General features: G+C 39.7%; 1 long non-coding RNA gene across 3 annotated transcripts in view; it reads right to left on the reverse strand.

Annotated features, from left to right (window-relative positions):
- Window positions 1–21,422, reverse strand: part of LOC140706499 (uncharacterized) — a 60,933-nt gene that overhangs the window by 13,539 nt on the left and 25,972 nt on the right. The window lies entirely within an intron of this gene.

Genomic DNA, 21,422 nt, shown 5'->3' on the forward strand with positions numbered 1-21,422 from the left:
AATGAGCAGAGCGCCATCCCTTCATCCAAACCTAAAATTGTAAGCCACCTCTCCCTGTTACTTCCTGGTTGCAGCAGGCACTTGTAAATCCTCTGTTCAGAGATCAGAGATAAGCCTGCTTAATTGGCTACAGCTGTGGAATAGCCCTGAGCAATCAATAAATCCAGGGCTTTGAATGACTGCTTCCTCCGGAAATGAATGCAAGCAAGCAGGAGGCAGGAAAGGATCGAGTTAACGAGGGGAAGGAAGGTGCGAGAGACTGAGGGCTTAATCAAGCTTATTTAAATATATGGGGAAAATGGATGGATGAAGGGTGGGTGGGTAGACGTGTGTGTGTGTGAGAGAGAGACTGACTCAAAACTATGAAAAAAGGGACAGGCAAGGCTTGAATTAAGGCAGGAAAAAAGGGGGAGGGAGGGAGAGAGGATGTGTTTGTCTCTGTGTGTGTGAGAGAAAGAGACACTGACAAAACTATGAAAAAAGGAACAGGCAAGGCTTGAATTAAGGTGGGAAAAAGGGTGGTTTCATCAAATACTGTATAATTTCCTTCCTTTCAAATCAAGGGGGTAATGTTGGCTTATATAATTTTTTTGGGGGGGGGGTAAAAGGTAAAAAAGTTCCCTGAACCCTGCTGTACAGTATTTTCTGTTATGCAGTACTAATAAAAGTTACCTTGAGTGTCGCCACTATTGTCTGTGAAAGAGCCTTTAAAAGGAACTTTAGCATATTTGCATTCTCACAATCTAAATCTAAGAAACATCAATTAACTACACAGATTTTAACTAGAAAGCCAGCATGATTTATTAGAGATCCGCAACACTGTGAAAAACTTCCCAAGGGGAAGGGGGGGTGGAGAGATATTGCAGTGTATTCATTGAAACTGGAACTGAATAAATCACAGATTTTTTTTTTATTTGAGCAACACAGCCAATGGTGAATTCACAACATTATATTATCTTGGATTATTATGTATATTTGATATCTATGATATATTTTTAAGAATTTTTTTCCCTGTACAAAAATTAAGCACTGGGAATTTTTCCTATGGAAAATTGTCTGTCCAATATCACTGACTCCATGGATCTAAGGTTTGAGGACTAGATGTCCGCTAAACAATAAAGAAGATACAGTAGTGCCTCGCGTAGCAATCGCTCCGTATAGCGATGAAATCGCTTTGCGATGGACTTTTTGCCATCACAAAAGCGATCGCTTTGCGATGGTCCCTATGGGGGAAATGCGCTTTGCGATGATCGCAGGGAAGCGATCATCGCAAAGCCCCCATTTTTGGCCAGCTGATTGGCGGTTTCAAAATGGCCGCTAGGTAAACAAAATGGCCGGCCACTGTTTTCAGGCATGGATACCTCGCTTTAGAGGCACCGAAAATGGCAGTGCTATGGAGGATCTTCGCTTAAAGGTGAGTTTTTAGCCCATGGGAATGCATTAATCGCGTTTTAATGCGTTTCTATGGGCTTTTTCTTTTCGCTTAGCGATGGATTAACATCGCTAAGCGAAGCACCACTGTATAGCATTTTCAGGAAGCCATAAGGGGTGTTAGAACCTGGATTCCGTACTTTGATAGTAAAATCACAAAACTGAACACAGACATCCCTAAACCTCAAACTGGAAATTAATTTATCTGTACCATTTATATCCCCAAACCCTCATAACATCAGTGCCTCCTAGGCCAGAAACCTCACACTATTTTATCCACTTCTCACTTGGAGACTTTACAAAGCTTTCCTACATGATTTGCCAGAAGCTACATGTCTAAAAAATGGAGCACTCTGCTAATTTTCTATCTGCCATTTGTGATCAACCTGACAAACTCTCTTTGACAGCATTCTGGGCTTTGTGTTAGGCTATTTTGTTCTAGTTTCTACAAAGACTGTATAGCTTTAGCTTCAAATAAGAGATATTTGAGCTGAATAGAAGTTAAATAAACAAACAAACAAACAAACAAACAAACAAACAAACAAACAAACAAATAAATAAATAATGTGGATTCTGCAATCCAAATTAAAAAGTGCTCAACACATTCCATCTGCTGCATGGTTCCCAAGCAAGAATCTATTCTTCTACATACTGTTCTGTCTGTGGTATTCACAATGGCAGACAGCTGCAGAACTGTAGTTGCACAGCTTATGCCAGAGGGTAGGTAGTCGATTAATGAGAAGTCTCCATAGCACTAGGAGGCAGGCCAATATTCTCCACATTGTATAAAAATAGAGAAACTAAGTCCAGAGAAGTTAAGATACAGACTTTATTATAATTAAGAAATTTATACATGAAAATGCATGGAGCCAGGGGAAGTCTGGCTTCAGGTAAGAAACTGTGGAATCCAGCAATAATGTAAACACGTTTACTACTACAGTATTTCCAAATGAAGGGGGTATACAGATACAGATATGACCTTAAAATAATTCACATTTTCAGTGAAGCCAGAAAACTCAGACCCTGAAATTAAAAAGGATTGTCAATGAAAGGGTTAAAGCAGCTGGAATCTCCACCCCACATTTCAGGTATCCTCATAACTTTTGAAAAAATAAGCAATACTGGGGAACAGACCCCCAAAAATCTCATTCATCATGGCACAATTTTGCCAGCCAAGAGGCACAAAAATAGTAAGTGTATGACTCTGTGAAAACACACGCACCACTCTTTCCCTCCCTCCCTCTCTCACCACAGAACTGGCACTGCAGTATGGAGGAGGGGAAAGCAGCCAGAATGGAAGCTGCAGTAATCATGGCGACTCCTGCAGGCTGAGTTTTGCTAGGTAAACTGCACTGAGACTGTGTAATAGCAACCGCTAGTCACAGCAACTGCAAAGAAAGAGCTAGAATTTTCCAGGCCGACCAGGAAAGCTCTTTTACACCTATTGGCCAGAAAAGAACATACACATACACCACATCCCTTCTTTGCTGAATTAGTGGTAATAGGAGTCCTAACATTAGCTATTTAAAAAGACATTCTTCAGGTTAGGGGGATTTAGGCAGGGTGGATGGAGTGGCAAAGGAGCAAAGCCAGTTTCAAAGACAGAGACAAGCATGTACCTATACTGCTGTTGCAGAAATGGAATAATCTGATTGTAACTGCTTTGGTTATAGGATGTTATCATCCACCACAGTCTGTTTACTGTCCATTTGTGAAATCTGTTATCAACAGAGTGACCACATTTGCTATAGTTTTCTAACACACTATTACGTTTTCAAAAACTTTAAAAAAATCTTTTAGAACTGATCTTGTGACAATATACATGTCCGTGTAAATACCTGATTTTTATCAGGCTTTGATAGTAATTTACTTTTTAAAAAAAGCAACCTTGAAAATTCAGATAACTTATTTGTTAATCAAAAATATAGCTTGAAATTTCAAGTTGGTAAGCTAGTTTAAGAAAATGTAACAGCTGTTCTCTTCAAACTAAAAGACAGTTCTTCCCATCATGTATACACATTCATTTGCATCCAATGATAGCTTTACACTAGCAGAAAGCACTTGTACAATGCAAGACACTCCATTTTAACTACTTTTTACCCTGTGGGCTAAACCTCAGAAGCCTGTGCTGCAGGGTCAGAAGACCAGCAGTCGTAAGATCGAATCCACATGATGGAGTGAGCTCCCATCGCTTTGTCCCAGCTCCTCGCCAACCTCGCAGTTCGAAAACACGCAAATGCGAATAGATAAATAGGTACCACCTCGGTGGGAAGGTAAAATGGTGTTTCCTAGTCACGCTGGGAATGGAAACTGTCTTTGGACAAGCGCTGGCTCTACGGCTTGAAAATGGGATGAGCACCGCCCCCTAGAGTCAGACACGACTGGACTAAAAATGTCAAGGGGAACCCTACCCCATGCATCCTTTTAAAAGCCACTTCTGAGAGTTGTGGGGTCCTCTAAAACCATCTTAACATGGCAGTGGTGTTGTTATGTTGAGTGTGTCAGGAGAGCTGAAAGCAAAGACACTAGGAGATTAGAGTCCATTATGAGACTCCATTTCTAGCAGAGTCACCCAAGACTGACATCTAGAATATGGTGCATCATCCCTCCTCAGGATTAACAGATTAGGCTTGCTCAGAGATCAAAAAGGGGAAATATCTGATTTGGATAAAATAAAGGCAAGATGGAAACAATATACTAAAAAAACTATACAGAAAAGATGCATGAATGACAGATCCTCTGAAAAATAATCCTGTGATGAGGAACCTGCAATTTCAGAAAGTAATGTGAAAGCTGCTTTCAAAGTGCTTGGGAGAAAAAATCACCAGGAATAAAGATACCCACCATAACTATTCTAAACAACAGAGATGGAAAAACAAATATTTTTAAAATGGCACAGGGACTGGACATATTTAATATACAATCCAGTACCTACAAAGGAAAACATCATAGAGTGCTGTAACTATAGAACCATTACATTAGTTTCCCACACAAGCAAAGTGATGTTCACAGTCTTGCAAAAAGACTTCTAACATACTGTATATGAAGCAAGAAATGTTCAATGTTCAATCTGGATTCAGAAAAGAGCCATTGGAAATCATATTGCAAATATATGGTGGCTACTGGCACAGATGAAAGAATTTCAGAAGAAAGTGAGTCTGTGGTTTAAAGACTATAGAAAAGCCTTCAGTTGTATGGATCATTGTGGACATGAAGTATATGGAGAAAGAAAATGGAAAGGTGTCAGACAAAAGTATGAGTGTATTTTGGACAAGAAGGTATGGGTAAAACAGAATATAGAGAAACACTATTTCTAATAGGCAGAGGTATCATTCATGGGTGTATCTGTTTAATCTATATGCAGAATACATAATAATAGATGTAATAGATTCAGGTGACGATAGAGTGAAAACTGGTGAAAGGGATATCAATAATTTAATATACACAGAGGACACAATATAACTGACAGAAAGCAGGAATGATGTGAGCTGATGGAAGTGAAAAGGAAAGTGCAAAAACAATACTACAGTTGAGTATTAAGGCGATAAAAATTATGACTATAGAATAATTATGTAGCTTTAACTGTGGCAATAAGGAGATCAAAATAGAGATGTTTTATTCTTGGCTTACTCATCAATCGAAATGAAAATTATAGCCAAGAAATAAAAAGATGGCTGAGACTCAGAAGGAAGCTATGGAGGAACCAGAGAAGTGTGAGGATGCATCACAGGAAAACAAAATAGAGATAATCTGTACTATGATATCCCTGATTATGTGAAAGCTGGACAGTGAAGAAAACAGACAGGGGGAAAAAGAATCCCTTGGAAATCTGGTGTTGGAGGATTCCTTTACAGACAATGTTAGGAAAAGGTGAAGGAAGAAAAGAGGAAGAAAATGCCAGATGGATTCACACAATGAAGGAAGCCACATTGTGCAAGAGCTGAGCAGGGCTGTTAACAACAAGCTCTTGTGGAGATCACTAATTCATAGGATATCCATTAGTGGGAAGTGACCTGACAGCATGTAACATAAACAACAGAGCGAACCAATGTACATTTACTCAGAAATAAACCTCACTGCATTTTTATTCCTATATATTCGTTATTTATTAGCTTTTCTCCAAGTATTTTATTCAGTTTTCTATAGACATATATATTCTTCAGTAAAATACATATTTCTGGGGATATTTTGTAAGAAAGGAAGGAAGCTGTTATTAGAAGACATTCAGATTGTAATCCTACACCTGCAAAACTGCGAGTAAACCCATCGCATACAATTCTAGTTAGACAAACAGAGGATTGCACTGTTCTACTCCTAATCACTGAAACTGATTCAGTTGCACAAATTATTGCATTAGGCTATTCTAAACTACAACTCTTCTCAGAACCATTGTGCTGTTGTGGTTATGAGAAGTTATCACAACACTATGAATCCACAACCTCCAACAATTCTTTCTGCTCACAAGTGTAATACTATATCTACTTAACTTGGGGGGGGGGAACCCACTGGATTTAGTGGAACTTATTTCTGGGTAGACAAATAAAGGGATTGTGCTCTGACTGACTTTAATACCCACTTTATTCATAAAGATGCAATTTAAAAAGTAAGGGACACTTGCCCCTTTAACCATTCAGTTGTAAGCACAACAATTGCTAAAGGTTTATTGCACAAACCCTACTCTCAAACAGAAGAAAAGAGATGTTACCTATCTGTAACTCTGGTTCTTCGAATGGTCATCTGTGAATTCACGTTGTTGTTTAGTCATTTAGTCGTGTCCGACTCTTCATGACCCCATGAACCAGAGCACGCCAGGCCCTCCTATCTTCCACTGCCTCCCAGAGTTGTGTCAAATTCATGTTGATTGCTTCGATGACACTGTCCAACCATCTCATCCTAATGTGACGAACAGCGGGGAGGAAAGGTGGGGAGTGTGAATTCACAGATGATCACTCGAAGAACCAGAGTTACAGGTAGGTAACTTCTCTTTCTTCTTCGTGGTCTCTGTGAGTGCACACTAATGGGTGACTAGCAAGCTGACTTACCAGGTGGTGGGCATCACGATAAGACAGATGCCAAGACGGCTCTCCCAACGACAGTCTCTACTTTCGCCCGAACATCCAGGCGGTAGTGGGTCGCAAAGGTGAGAGGTGTGGACCACGTAGCAGCCTTACAGACACCCGCCAGGTCTACCCCTCTAAGGAAGGCTGTGAAGGAGGCGACTGCCCTAGTAGAATGAGCTCGAATTGTAGTCGGTAGAGGAGTATGAGCTAGTTCGTATGCTAGTCTTATTGTCGTAACTATCCATCTGGAAAGCATCTGTGGTGAGACAGGCTATCCTTTAGATTGTCCCTGAAAAGAAATAAAGAGTCTTTGGGACTGCCAAAAGGATGCTATCCGGGAGAGATAATAATCAAGAGCTCTTTTGACGTCCAGGGAGTGAAGGGACTTTTCTAAATTTGATGTCAGATTCGGGAAGAAAGTAGGCAAAACTATTGGTTGATTAAGGTGGAAGGATGTAGCCACCTTTAGCAGAAAAGAAAGATCTGGGAAGAGGGTGACCTTGTCAGGGTGGAATTGCAGGAACACTGGGTCTACCCATAGAGCTGTCAATTCACTTGCAAGCCGCACAGAAGTGACAGCAAGAAGGAAAGCTGTTTTCATGGTAAGTAACTTCAAAGAAGTGGTAGCAAGCGGTTCAAATGGTAGACACATCAGTTTCTTTAACACAAGCTGCAGAGACCACTGGGATGTAGGTGGTCTGTAGGCCGGGCACATATTCTTAAGGCTCTTCAAAAAAGGCTAAACAAGTGTGGGTACTTGGTCTTTTGTTATGTCTTCATAGACTTTATCCAACTGCTCAGCTTCCAAAATTCATTTAATAAGTTGAAAATAAGCTGTATAGTCTTCCGAAGGGGACGGAGGATGGCTCCTGGCAACATCTGACATCAGGGTAGGAATGTTTGTAGGAGAATCTTCCCTGATCTCACCCTTGTCCCCACTCGAATTGGTATTGAACCCAAAATCACGTCCAAGGGATCGAGTGTACAACACTCGGGCCCAAGGTGCACTGACCTCCGAAGTAGGAAGAGTTAAGTCATCAAATAGGTCGTCTTCCCAACCTCACGAAGCATGACCTGCAGAAAGAGGTGGGAAAGCTACAGACTCAGGATGCTGTCAAGATCCAGATGTCTGACCCGATGCAAGGGTCTTGGAACCTAAAGTTGACATTGGTTCTCGCAGTCGGGATCGACTTGTGTGCTCTCGACATGGATGAGGGGCATGGCGACCATCAGGATGAGGAAAATAATCCTACGGATATGGTGGATACCGAGATGAAGGGTAAGCTTCATAGTATGGCAGCCAGTGTCGAGCCCGGAAATACAAGGTCAGGTCATACAGCATCAGAAACCTATGGCCTTCCAAACCATACCTCTTGGTTGGAAATAGTCCCACTGGTCGTCCCAGGGAGGATGCCCAAACTCCCCATAGGCAGGATAGTCTCCCGACGGCATTCGATGCAAAGTGTGGTCGGGCTCAGGGTCGAGATGCCACGTCTTTTGCCTCTTTTTCAGGGCGCATCTGTAACTGAGCCCAGTGGAGAACCAGGGCAGGTCCAAGTCCCCAACTGGATTTCGACCGAGCTATGGACAGACTTGGGAGAGAGACTCATGTGCAGTGACACAACCAACTCCGGCCCCAAGGGAGAAATTTCCTCATCTCTTGACAGTATAGTGACAGATACCGTATCATGCTTGGTATGAGACATCGATGCCGGTGGCGAAGGCAGAGCTGAAAGTGTAGCCGTTTTAGAAGAGGATTTCTTCTTCTTCGGTGTTGAGCCTGAAGGAGGCTTCAATGTCGACATCAAAGCGGTCGGCCTCAAGTCCAAGGACGTCAATTTCGCCAATTTGCAACTCTCAGAAGGGGATCGACCTGCAGCTGGAGAAACTCCAGAAAGAGGAGCACACAGCAGCTCCATAGCAGAAGACCGAGTAGGGCAAAGAGATTTCTCCCACAAATAGGAACGTAATCTCTGTAGTCTCTGCTTCAACGCAGGCTTAGTAAAAGCCTTACAAAAAGTACATGAAGCAGGCTGGTGTTCTTCACGGAGGCAGAACAAGCACTGTGAATGGCTGTTGGAAAGAGGCACCTTGTTATTACAGGACGCACAGTGCTTGAAAGGCCCTGATGCGGCCATAAACTTGAAACAACACAGTTTTACGGTTTCAGATTGAACTCGCAATTACTGAAGAAAGGTCAAACAAGCCGAAGTCAAACAACAGGGAGGTCCATGAATAATTAAAGGATTAAGGAGGAAAAATCACCAAGCTTTGGTTCACATTGCTGCTGTAGCGGCGGCAGAAAACGGAACTGAGGCACCCGGTGCCGGGGGCAGGGTTATAGCCAGCATGTGGGAGGTTCCGGCACCATGTGCCTAAGCTCTAGAAGATTCCGAAGCTGATCTGCGCAGGCACAGATTGACCTATTAGTGTGCATTCACAGAGATCATGAAGCAGCAGCAACATTTCTCGGGAAAAGGGATCAACTTCTCCCAAATCCCACTCAACCTTATGAGTATGCAAGATCAGGAGGACTCATCACAGAAAGAGATTTGCTACACAGGGACATGGCAGAAGTTGTGATGTGAAAAGGTAAGACTTCACATGAGTTCAAAGGGGGAATCCATGCATGACTGAGATGTACTACTTTGGGATATCTCCTCAACATGGGCAGCACTGATTAACGAAGCCTTATACCTACACACCCGTGATCAAGGGAGAAATTCAGAATTGCTTTTCCCATTCACTCACACACATTTCCCTCACATACCAAGACCTGAGCTCAGACTTGTGGCCTTCTTTTCATTTCCCCCAACTGAGACGAGGATAGGGAGGTAATATACCTGCAACCTTTACCTCCCAAACTCTACCACTTTCAGTTAAGGGATGAGGTGAGGTGGGCAGAAAGCTTATGAAGATTGCAGCAGAGGAAACTTTGCAGCCATTAGTGCTACATCTCAAGTCCTTCTTCATAACAATAAGGTAATAAAAAAACAATAATGTACTGTCAAGTCAATTCTGACATGTCAGCCCTGGGACTGTGCAGCTTGTCCAAGGCCACACAGGCTGGCTTTTCTTCCTAAAGGCACAGTGGGGAATTGAACTCCCAACCTAGATACCTAAACTACTGATCTATCCAGCCACCTTATAACTGTGTGCCATCAAGTTGATTCCAACTTATGGCCCCCCTCTTTCCAGGGTTTTTTGGGTAGAGAATACTCAGAAGTAAGGTAATAAAAAAACAATAATGTACTGTCAAGTCAATTCTGACTTATGACAGCCCTGAGACTGTGTAGCTTGCCCATGGATACACAAGCTGGCTCTTCTCAGGAGGCACAACTGGGAATCAAACTCCCAACTTCTGGCTCTGCAGCCAGATACTTAATTTACTGAATGTATAACTGGGGATAAATGTAAGTTCCAATTTCATTCTAAAATTTATTGCATGGTTATAATTTAAATAAAACTTAAAGTAAGTTAAAGACACAGTTGGACAACTCAGTTTCTTTTGCTGCTCATCTCACTTATTAGGTTAAAATAATCTGAATCAAGCCATGAACACTGCAGAAAAGATAGTGTCACCCACAGTAACAACATTTGCTGGCCCAGCTTACTGTCTTATTATGCAGGTTTTTTGTTTCAGAAGAAAGCCTCTGTACAGCAAACCTCCGCCTACTTTTCTAGATAACACACAGCATGTGATTTGCCAAATATATGTCTTGGTTTCAAGTAAAATAGAAATGTGTTGTACTTTTTGACACCGGGAGTTAAGATTCTGAGCACTTATTCCTTGTTCAAAAATAGCCAGCTAGAATTTAGGGGACAGAACTTTAAATGGTTACAGAAGCTCATGTTTCACATTTCTGCTGTCTGAAAGATTCACAGTGTAAACTCCTACTAAATCTTTTTAAACTGTGTTTGATTTTAGTCAACTCAATATAAATGCATACTTTTTTCAATCCCTTCATGCTTAGAAATTGCCAACCGAACATGTAGAAACTAACAAATAGTGCACAACTAGATTAATGCACTAGCTGTGTTAGAATACATGCCCTAAGTAAACTCACTTACCTATTTATTGCTTTACGCTGACTTCTGACTGAATTTAAATTACTCATAATTAGAGCCCAAGTTTATAAATATTTACCATTAACTATACAGGGCAGTGACCTTTATTGACCAAGCAATAAAGGTGATATTTCCTTACCTACCAACCTGCATAACATACACATACATTTTTCCTTTGGGAAAAAATCATAATGTATGTATATTATATGTATAAATATAAGGATGCATCTAGACTATGATAGTTTTAATGCTCTAGGGACTAGGCTTGCTGAAATCAAAGGGACTAGGCTTACTGAAATTTCCTTGGGAAAAATCATAGCAATACCTGTATATTATATGTATAAACATAAGGGTGCATCCAGACTATGATAGTTCTCATGCTCTAGGGCAGGGGTCTCCAAAGTACGGCCCATGAGCCACGTCTGCTCTGGGTAGGCGAGCGTGCATGCAGGAGCGCATGTGTGCGGGCAGGTGGGAGTGCAGACAGGCAGGTGTGCGGGCGGGCAGGAGTGTGTGCGCGCACACATACACATTCCTTTGGCCCTTGAAAATATAAAAAATATATTATGTGGCCCTCCATGTGAAAAGTTTGGAGACCCATGCTTTAGGAACTAGGCTTACTGAAATCAATGGGAGTTAGCTTAGTATGAAAGTACAAAGCTGTCAGTTGACTCAGACTCTTTAGAGGTACTAAACACAGTGTATGGATGTAAAGTACAGAACTGTACCATTCTCTCAGGCATTTTAGTTCTCAATCAATTTCTATTCCATTTCACATTCCTATTAGCAGAACAAAAATTACAGAAAGGTTTCAGAACAATGTACAAAATTGTTAAGAGTTTTAATTCTTTGTCATAGTCTAATGGATATCAAATAGAGATATAAGAGTACACCACTGTAGATAGAGTTATGATAATGGAATTTAAACTACATTCACTAAGCCCTTGGTCAGGGCAAGATCCACGACAGCTTAGTGTATGGGAAGCTATGCACAGCTGCTCTTTTAATTCTGATTTGAAACGCCATTAATATCCCCAATCTTCCAAGGAACTTCACTTTCCAAAACATCAGCATGTTTCCAAGTATTACCAGATTTGGGTAGTGAAAGCAGAGAGATGATACTTTGCTGTGCAAGCTGTTGTGCATTTATTCCAATGGCACATTCAGTGTGAAACAAGAGTTCCGCATCTATGTATACTGCTGTCCATCTTTCTGAATGGGTGAATTGATGACCAGACAAATACAATGTGTAACCATCATTTAGATCTACTTAAATTGCTTATCCATTTTTGCAGCTAAGTATCCTTCCTAGGCATGCAACTGCCAAAAGACAGGGAAGGAAAATATTTGGTAGAAATAAAGAGAATATGTTTTGAATATCCTTATTATTTGCATTATTACCTTATGAACACAGTGAACAATTTAAACTGTGGTCAGATGAATGTGTTAAGAAAATGAGTTATTCAATTTCAAAACTTAACACTTTATGATTATTCCTCAAGCAGTCATTGATTGAGGAATAATATTTCACGTGGAATAAATTCATTAACTTGTGAACACTACTTAAGTAACTGCAAACCCATGACAGAAACCTACATCATTGTTAAATCGGTATCTAGAGGCACTGACTGCATTTTGTATGTTAATACTTGCCATCTGCTCATGTTGCATTTTCACCACAGGAGACAAATTGAAATTGTAAGACACACAGACTCCCAATCTAAGCAGAGTATGACTGTGTGTATGTCAGACAGAGAGGAAACAATGTCTGCATGTAAGGTTGAAAAAACTGAAGAGATAATCACACTTGCCTATAAAACAGAAACTGAACCAAAACAAGTGATTTTTAAAAAAGTTACTATTTACTATGTAACAACTATACTGGAGAATCCTTTAAAAAGAGAAAGAAGGTGGGAGGAATGCCTGTGCATATTTGATACTCCAGACAGCAAGAAATTTGCCTCAGGGAAAGGCTCTGTGGAGAGAGATGGGGGAGGGGCAGCATGCTGAGAGTGGAGCGAGAACTGGTTGTGGTGGAGACCGGCAAGAGAGCAGTCAAATGTTATGACTCCTACAGGCCACAGCATAGAATAGCACCTTTACTGCAGCCACCATTACATCACAGGCAAGGCTGCTAGCAGTCTTCAGAAAATGGCCATAAGTCTCTCCAGTCAAAAGGAGGTACAACACGCGCATGCTGTCTCTCTCCATGGGGCTGGAAACTCATGTAAGATTTCCTGCTCACATTTTTGAAATCATTCTCGTTTTAAAACACAACAGTCCTTTAAAACCATCTTAGCTTTTCCTTTCTTTCCCCCCCTTTCCCTTTTTTAGTAGAATTCTACATTATTGCTGTGGAGATTATTAAGCTGCTGAATCTTGGTTTAGTCAGACTTAACTAATCACACCCTTACTGCTCCTCTTAATCTGAATGCAAGGTCTTCCATATGCCATTAGGTGACTGATCTTATTTAAAAAACTTCTAAGTAGGAAAGCACTGCTGACTCCTTAGAGAAGAACACACAGAAATAAAGCTGTATCAACAAATAACTTTCCTTGGGCTAACTGCTACCAGACTTCTAAGAATATGCATCGTATGCTGTTTAAAATCTAAATGCTACTTGGTTTAGATCATGATTCTAGTTAGCTAGGTGGAACCCTGATATCTAGGAGACACTTCCTACAAATTTCATTCAGTAGCTGAATATAGGGGCTTCAGAAATTTCTGTATTCCAAACTGTTAAAACCACAGTATGGGCACAATTATTCCTTAGGCATCCTCACTGAGTTTGGGGCTGGTCTCATGTTCTTTTCACCTAGTTTACCCACCACCTGCTTTTCTCATATCTCTATCAAAATGTATGTTAAGATCACATTTCATCATTCAGCAATATGTTCTTGTTTACTGTTTCATGAAAAAAGGGCAAACTCCCTAGACTAAGCCTTTGTTGTTGCTGCTAAAAACAAGCCTTTCATCTGAGGGAGGCTACCTAATACAGTTCTGACACAGTTCATAGGTGTTTTTCTTGTTTTTTGTGGTTTTTTACAAAGTTATATATTATATAGACTTTTAGTACACTTTAAACAATTTAGGGACCTTTTAAAAAACTTGGTATGTTAACATTGCAAGCAGCAGCTAAGTTAATTTATGGATTCAATACAGGAAAATTGGAATGACAACCACAGCATACTTCCTCCCCTGCCCCAAATCATATCCACACTTTTTATTCTAAGAAAAATAATAAAATTAGTGTTTATTAGAGAAATACACTGAGATGGGAAAGATAATAGGCATCTTAGTTCTAGCTAACTAAGGTGGACATGCAAGGAGCCATGACTTGCCTCTCACTTCTCAAGAATAAAGATAAGTGTCTCCTCTGTCATCTCCCAGAAATGGCTAAGGAAGAAAAACTTCCAGTATGATGTGGCAAAAGAACTGAGAGAAGACCATTAGGATGCACTTGGTCATGGTACAGGATTCGGGGTGGCATTTCCACAAAAATTATTCAAATCTAGAAAATTCCAAGGAAGACTCTGCACAGACACAATCAGCGTGAGTAACAGAGACCATAAAGGAGGAGGAAAGAAGTGACATGAGCAATCTTATGACTATCAAGCTTGGTTAAAGAAAGATCAGGACAGGACTTCTCAACAACATTTGCAATCAGTGTACAAGATTCATCTTGTCTCACAATTTGCATGCCAGATCTTGTCCTACAGCTTAGTCAGCAGAGCAGTTGCCATCTTTTCAATAAAACAATACTCAGATTCTAGGACTCCAGTTGTTTGTCTATATCTCACAAAGTGGTGCTTCATGAGAATGCGGTTTGTGTATAAATTCAAACATTTCTAATGATTTTGGAAGTGATCTAAGGAAAACTGCAGCTTTCTGGTTGTCACTCAAAACTCCTCCCACTTCTATTCCAAGAACTGCAGTAAGAAAGTTCAGAACTATTCTTCCTCTCTTATTTTTATGTTAGAGATCTGTGCAAGTGAAGCATGTGACCCATAGTGCCCCCAAAATTTCTTTACCTGTAATACACATTAGCACATGCATAGTCATCTGAGGTTTTGGTCATCTTGATTCAGTTCTTAGCTCAGTTTTACCTCTGCTGGATATAAGATCCCTCACCAAGGAATTTTTCTCATCTGAGAGTGACTGCATACAAAAGGCTCTTAGGATGCAACCATCTGTCTTCTGGGTTTTCCAGAGGTTTAGCTGCTTTGCTATGATTCTTAATCTCTTTCTTTCCTAATCATTGTACAAGGTCTTCCATAAACCATTAGGTGGCTGATCTTATTAAAAGACTGATTTTTCCCTATTTTCTTTTAGTTTTTATCTCCTCCTCAAACATCACTTACCTGTCAACTGCTGCGACTCATTAATCTTAGTTTTAGGGTTCTGGACTTAATTTGACAGCTCCTGCTTGCTCTGTAGCATTTTCTGATAACCTTTATATTAGCTTTCTGCCAAATTCAAAATATTATATAAACTTTCATTACATTTTAAACAACTTAGAGACATCTTTGAAATTTTACGTGAACAGGCCAAACATTGATTATTCAAACACTATGATTTTATCCAACGTAATAATTCATAGGCTTCCTGACTAAAATACAAAACTACTACCATATAACTCAAAGAACACATAGATAAAAATTGTGCTTCATGAAAAAGTGAACATGGACCAACGCTCTGACTTCGTACATAAAGCATCTTATGTTTAACCATAATAAAGCAGAGATGAAACAGGCATCCCAATCTGAATTGGAAATTCCACTGCATATTCTCTGTATCAGAAGTAACTGCATGCTACAATCATATGCTGGAAGAACAGCATTGCAAAAAAAGGAAAATGTGCATTTGCCCTAATGTGTGTGATCTGACCCTAAGTAAAAGTAAATAATTGTTTTATTTTCCATATATCATATTGAAGCTAAAAAGACCTATACTGTACTTAAAACAATTTGATTGCCATTATTTTGCATTTTCAAATTTGGTTAGCTTTCAGTCATAATCATTATTAATATATAAGTAAAATGAATTCATGGCCATATACAACTTGTACCTTAAATATTTTATTTATTTTCATTTATTTATTGTATTTATATCCCACCTATCTGGTCAAACAACCACTCTAGGTGGCTACCAACATATTTAACCATATATAAAATATAACAAAATTTTAAAACATCAATAGACAAGTTAATCAAGATGAAAGAAAGGAAAAAGAAAAAATATAAAAAGAGAAACAAAAAGGTAAAAGAATAAAGAAAAAGAAATCAAGCATTAGCTGGAGGGAATATATGCTTTTAAATTATGGATCTCTTAAATCTTATGATCTGGTGTCTGAAATCCTGCTGCTTAGTATAATAGTCACACCCAGAGTAGGCTCACTGACTCAGTCTAACTTACTGTTTCACCAAATCCCCACTGATTCAGTGGCCCCACTCCAGTTGTGACTTATTATACTAAGCAACAGATTTCAACCTTTAAGGAATTAAGTGCAAGAGGCAGTGGTATAGTGTCTGAAACTTGGTGTGACACAATGCAGAGGCATTCTGGATAAACAAGCAGATACATTTTTTTCCTAAGCATTTTGGATTACGTTTATATGGATTGTGCAACTCTACTCAAATTCACTTCAGCAATGTGTTACGGGCTGGTTTGTGGAGTTGATTGCTGTTTTCCTGTCTCACCCTCCCCCAACCGCATGCACGCCTCCATGAGGCCCTTGTTAAGCTGTTTCCTCAGTTATCTGGCTGAGCTGCATTGCCACTTAGATCAAATTATTCATGCTTCTGGATGCTTGCCACTGTATATATAAAAAAGTATTTTAGCAATATTTCTCCAATGCACAGCACTTAGAATTTTGTTTACGTACTTATATTAAGTAACTTTTATTCTTTTAGTTTAGATCAGGTTTTGAAAGAGTGTGTATGAGTGTGTGCAAATAGTACTGGAAGGGAACTAGAATATAAGATGGGCATGCATTGATACAGAGCATATCTTTATGATTTGCCACATCAAACTACATTTCCCTGCAGCATAATTTGAAGTCTTCTTTTAAAAAGAGATTTTAGAGGATGAAAAGTAACTGGAAAGTCCTTTTGGAACAAGTTAAAAGTTTGATAATGATTAATCTCTAATCTGTTCCATCAATATTCTTAAGGAATAAACAAATCATATTCTTAATGTTATCTTGAAAGAGAGTAGGAAAAGAGTTTTAGCCCCTTCCTATTTATATCACTGTATCCACAACAAGGACAGTCTGAAGATGATACACTCTTCTACACATGTCCAGGAACAATGATTTTTCAGGACCCCCAATCTCAAGGAGACAGTACATATGCATCAAAAACTTTCCCTTTTAGGCAATTCCTCTCCACAAGGAGAAAGCCACAAGCAGAGGATGGGGTCAGAACACTCCCAGATCATACTTCTAGCTTAACCCTTTATTGAATGACTAGATAGGTCTACAAAAATATATTTTACATACATTTAAAGGTATATAATCCTTTGTGAGGCAGAAAGTGAAGAGGAATTAAAGAACCTCCTAATGAGGGTGAAAGAGGAGAGCTCAAAAAATGGTCTGAAGCTCAACATCAACAAAACTAAGATCATGGCCACTGGTCCCATCACCTCCTGGCAAACAGAAGGAGAAGATATGGAGGTAGTGACAGATTTTACTTTCTTGGGCTCCATGATCACTGCAGATGGTGACAGCACCATGAAATAAAAAGACACCTGCTTCTTGGGAGGAAAGCAATGACAAACCTAGACAGCATCTTAAAAAGCAGAGACATCACCTTGCCGACAAAGGTCCGGATAGTCAAAGCTATGGTTTTTCCAGAAGTCATGTATGGAAGTGAGAGCTGGACCATAAAGAAGGCTGACCACCAAGGAATTGATACAGTAGACCCTTGACTTACAGACTTTTCAAGTTACAGACTTCTCTGACCGCAAAATTTAGGTTCGATGCAGCCGGAGAATCGACCTACAGACCAGAAAAAAACCAAAATGGAACACAAACGGCCGGTTACAGATTAATCGGTTTTCAATGGAGATTCGACCTACAGACTTTTCTACCTGCAGCCACCGTTCAATACAGATTAATTCCATAAGTAGAGAGTCCACTGTAAACCTATCCATTTTAAAGGAAATCAACCCTGAGTGATCACTGGAAGGACAGATCCTGAAGCTGAGGCTCCAATACTTTGGCCATCTCATAAGAAGAGAAGACTCCCTGGAAAAGACCAAACTCCAGGAGGCAGTGGAAGAAAGGAGGGCCTGGCGTGCTCTGGTCCATAGGGACACAACTTAATGACTAAACAACATATAGGCTATGCAAATGTGGAAAGAAAGAAAAAGTGTGTGGGGGGGAGAGAATTGGAATTGTCAGGTCTCTTCTGAGGCACAGGTTCCATTTAAGAGCCCTCTTAAGAATTCCTGGGTCCTCTCATCTGGATCCTCTTCCCTTTTGCCCTAGTCTCATTCATTTGACCTCACCAGGAATGAAAGCTAAGGAGATGGAGCAGCAGCCTCCACTGGCTATTCCCCAATTCCTCTGGGTCATGTGAACTTTGATCAGAGGCCCAGCACATGGCAGACAAACTGGAAGCAGCAACAGGAGATGATCAGCATCTAAACAGCAACTAAACAGCAGCAACAACTATTGATTTTTTCAAAATAGTATGCTGAGACCACATGTGTTGACAATTCCCAAGGATTCTCACATCCTTCTTATATACATCCCACCCACAGAGGTCTGAAATACCAAAAAAAAAAAAAAAAAAAAAAAAAAAAAGACTTCTTTTCTTGTGTACTACTGGAAGTCAGGCTCACAGCTGTTCTTAATGTGAGACCTTGCAATGCCACATCCATTTTGAATGCAAAAGGAGAACAAAAATATGTGAGTTATTAAGTGATCATACTACCCTGAACTCATGTGATTTGAAGCTAAGCATGATAAGGCCTAAATAGTAGTTGCCTAGGAAACCTCCACGGAATATTAGGGATCCTTTGGTAGGCCTAGGAAGGAATCCTGCATGAAACCTTGGACAGCTGCTACCAGTTAGAGTTTTCAGTACTGGTTAGATGGACCAATGGTCTGATACAATGTAAGACAGCATCTTATGCATCCTATTATCTTGCACCTTACATCCACACTTGTCTTTAATCACCACATTCATCTCTTTCTCATTCTTCCACTGCCTCCCGGAGTTGGGTTAAATTCATGTTGGTAGCTTCAATGACAATGTCCAACTATCTCATCCTCTGTCGTCCCCTTCTCCTCTTGCCTTCACACTTTCCCAACATCAGGGTCTTTTCCAAGGAGTCATCTCTTCTCATGAGAGGGCCAAAGTACTGGAGCCTCAGCTTCAGGATCTGTCCTTCCAGTGAGCACTCAGGGTTGATTTCCTTCAAGATGGATAAGTTTGTTCTCCTTGCAGTCCAGGGGACTCTCAAGAGTCTTCTCCAGCACCACAATTCAAAAGCATCTTCGGCGGTCAGCCTTCCTTATGGTCCAGCTCTCACTTCCATACATCACTACTGGAAAAACCATAGCTTTGACTATCCGGACCTTTGTCGGCAAAGTGATTTCTCTGCTTTTTAAGATGCTGCCTATGTTTGTCATCACTTTCCTCCCAAGAAAAATGGGTCTTTTAATTTTGTGACTGCTGTCACCATCTGCAGTGATCATGGGGCCCAAGAAAGTAAAATCTGTCACTGCCTCCATATCTTCTCCTTCTATTTGCCAGGAGGTGATAGGACCAGTGGCCATGACCTTAGTTTTTTTGATGTTGAGCTTCAGGCCATTTTTAAAAATATATTTCTATTTTATTTTTTCTACTTTTGTATCCATTGCAGCCAGAGTGATTTATTACAATATGTTCCATTCATTTAATCTTATCTTATACTCTAACATAGTATTAATCTAATCTATTCTACTTGATGTAGATTTCATCCAGGTATAAAGAAATTCCCATTATTATCCAGTCTGTCTTTTAATGTATCTGTCAAAATATCCATTTCTGCTAGTTCCAAAATCGTCTCAATAAATTCCTTCTTTGTTGGCACCTTTGTCATCTTCCACTTACTGGCATATACAGTCTAGCTGCCGTTATCAGGTGCAAGGTCAAGTATGTCTTGTTTTTTTAGGTGGTAATATATTCAATAAGAAGCTTTCTGGTATCAAAGCAATTTTAACCCCTAAAATTTTCTCTATCTTTCATGAATCATTTTCCAAAGTCCTTGGCCCTACTGCATGTCCACCACATATGATAGAAGCTCCCTACTTTCTTTTGACATTTCCAACACTTATTAGAAACGTTTTTATACATTTTTGTAAATTTCTCTGGTGTTACATACCATCTGTAAAACATTTTGTATATATTTCCTTTTAGATTTACGGATTTAGTCATTTTAATATTTTGTTCCCAAATTTGTGACCAGGCACTTAGTTCTATATTATGACCTATATTTTAAGCCCACTTTACCATGCAATCCTTCACAATTTCATCTTCCATTTTTTGCTCCATTAAAATATTATATAAACCTTTAATCAGTTTTTCCTCTGAATCCAGCAACCCCTTATCCAAAGGTATTTTGTCTTTTTGAAACCCTGTAACTTTATCTTTTACATATCTTGATTTCAGCAAGTTTATCGACCACCAGTCTAAGATAATACCTTGTTCTGCCAGTTCATCTTTGTTCTTTAGATTAAAATCACTATCTAATATCTCGGCATATCTCCCGTTTGTTCCTTGAGGTGTTCTTGCCAGATCAGAGAACACTTTTATGAAAAGCCTCATAATGGAGCTACCCAGAATGGTATCTTTCTGTAATGTTGTAACTTAACTGTCTTCCAGGCCCATAATAAAGCTCTCCTGATCAGATGTAAATTAAATGTTTTGGATTGCTTATCATCTTGGTACCATAGGTAGGCATGCCAGCCCAGTCTTAAATCATGCCCCATAATTTTTAAAAGTCACCAATTTTGTAGAGTAATCCATTCTCTCACCCAGGACAGAGCTGATGCTCTGTAATAATTCATCCAATCTGGTAAGCCAAACCCTCCTCTTTGTTTATTGTCCTGAAGAGCCTTAAGTTTTATTCTGGTTTTTTCCCATCCCAAACAAACTTGGTCATTATCTTATTCAGTTCTTTTTTAAAAGTCTTGTTTTGATTATATTGGAGTTGTCCGAAAGAGGAAAACTAGTTTTGGTAGCATACTGTATTCATTTTTATTCCAGCTATTCTAATTGGAGTAGTCCGTTTTTGCAAATCTACTTTGATTTTTTCACTACTTCCATATAATTGTCCTTCATTAATGTACTTGGTTATTTTTGTCATATTAATTCCTAAGTACTTAACCTTGCATGTTTCTTGACATCCAGATTGTTTTTGTAATTCTTTTTTTCTTCTTTTGTCATATTTTTAACAAATTTTTTGTTTTTTTGTTTATTTATTTAAATAACATAAAACCACTTCATTTTTTGTGCTCTCCTCTTTCACCCTCATTAAGAGGTTCTTTAATTCCTCCTCACTTCCTGCCATCAGAGTGGTATTATCTGCATATCTGAGGCTGTTGATATTTCTTCCGGCTATCTTAATTCTGGCTTGGGATTCATCCAGTCCTGCCTTTCGCATGATGTATTCTGCATGTAAGTTAAATAAGCCGGGGGACAATATACAGCCTTGTCATACTCCTTTCCTAATTTTGAACCAATCAGTTGTTCCATATCCAGTTCTAACTGTTGCTTCCTGTCCCACATATAGATTTCTCAGGAGATGGATAAGGTGGTCAGGCACTCCCATTTCTTTAAGAACTTGCCATACTTTGCTGTGGTCCACACAGT

This window comes from Pogona vitticeps, chromosome 4, assembly GCF_051106095.1.
Source record: "Pogona vitticeps strain Pit_001003342236 chromosome 4, PviZW2.1, whole genome shotgun sequence".
NCBI lineage: Eukaryota > Metazoa > Chordata > Lepidosauria > Squamata > Agamidae > Pogona > Pogona vitticeps.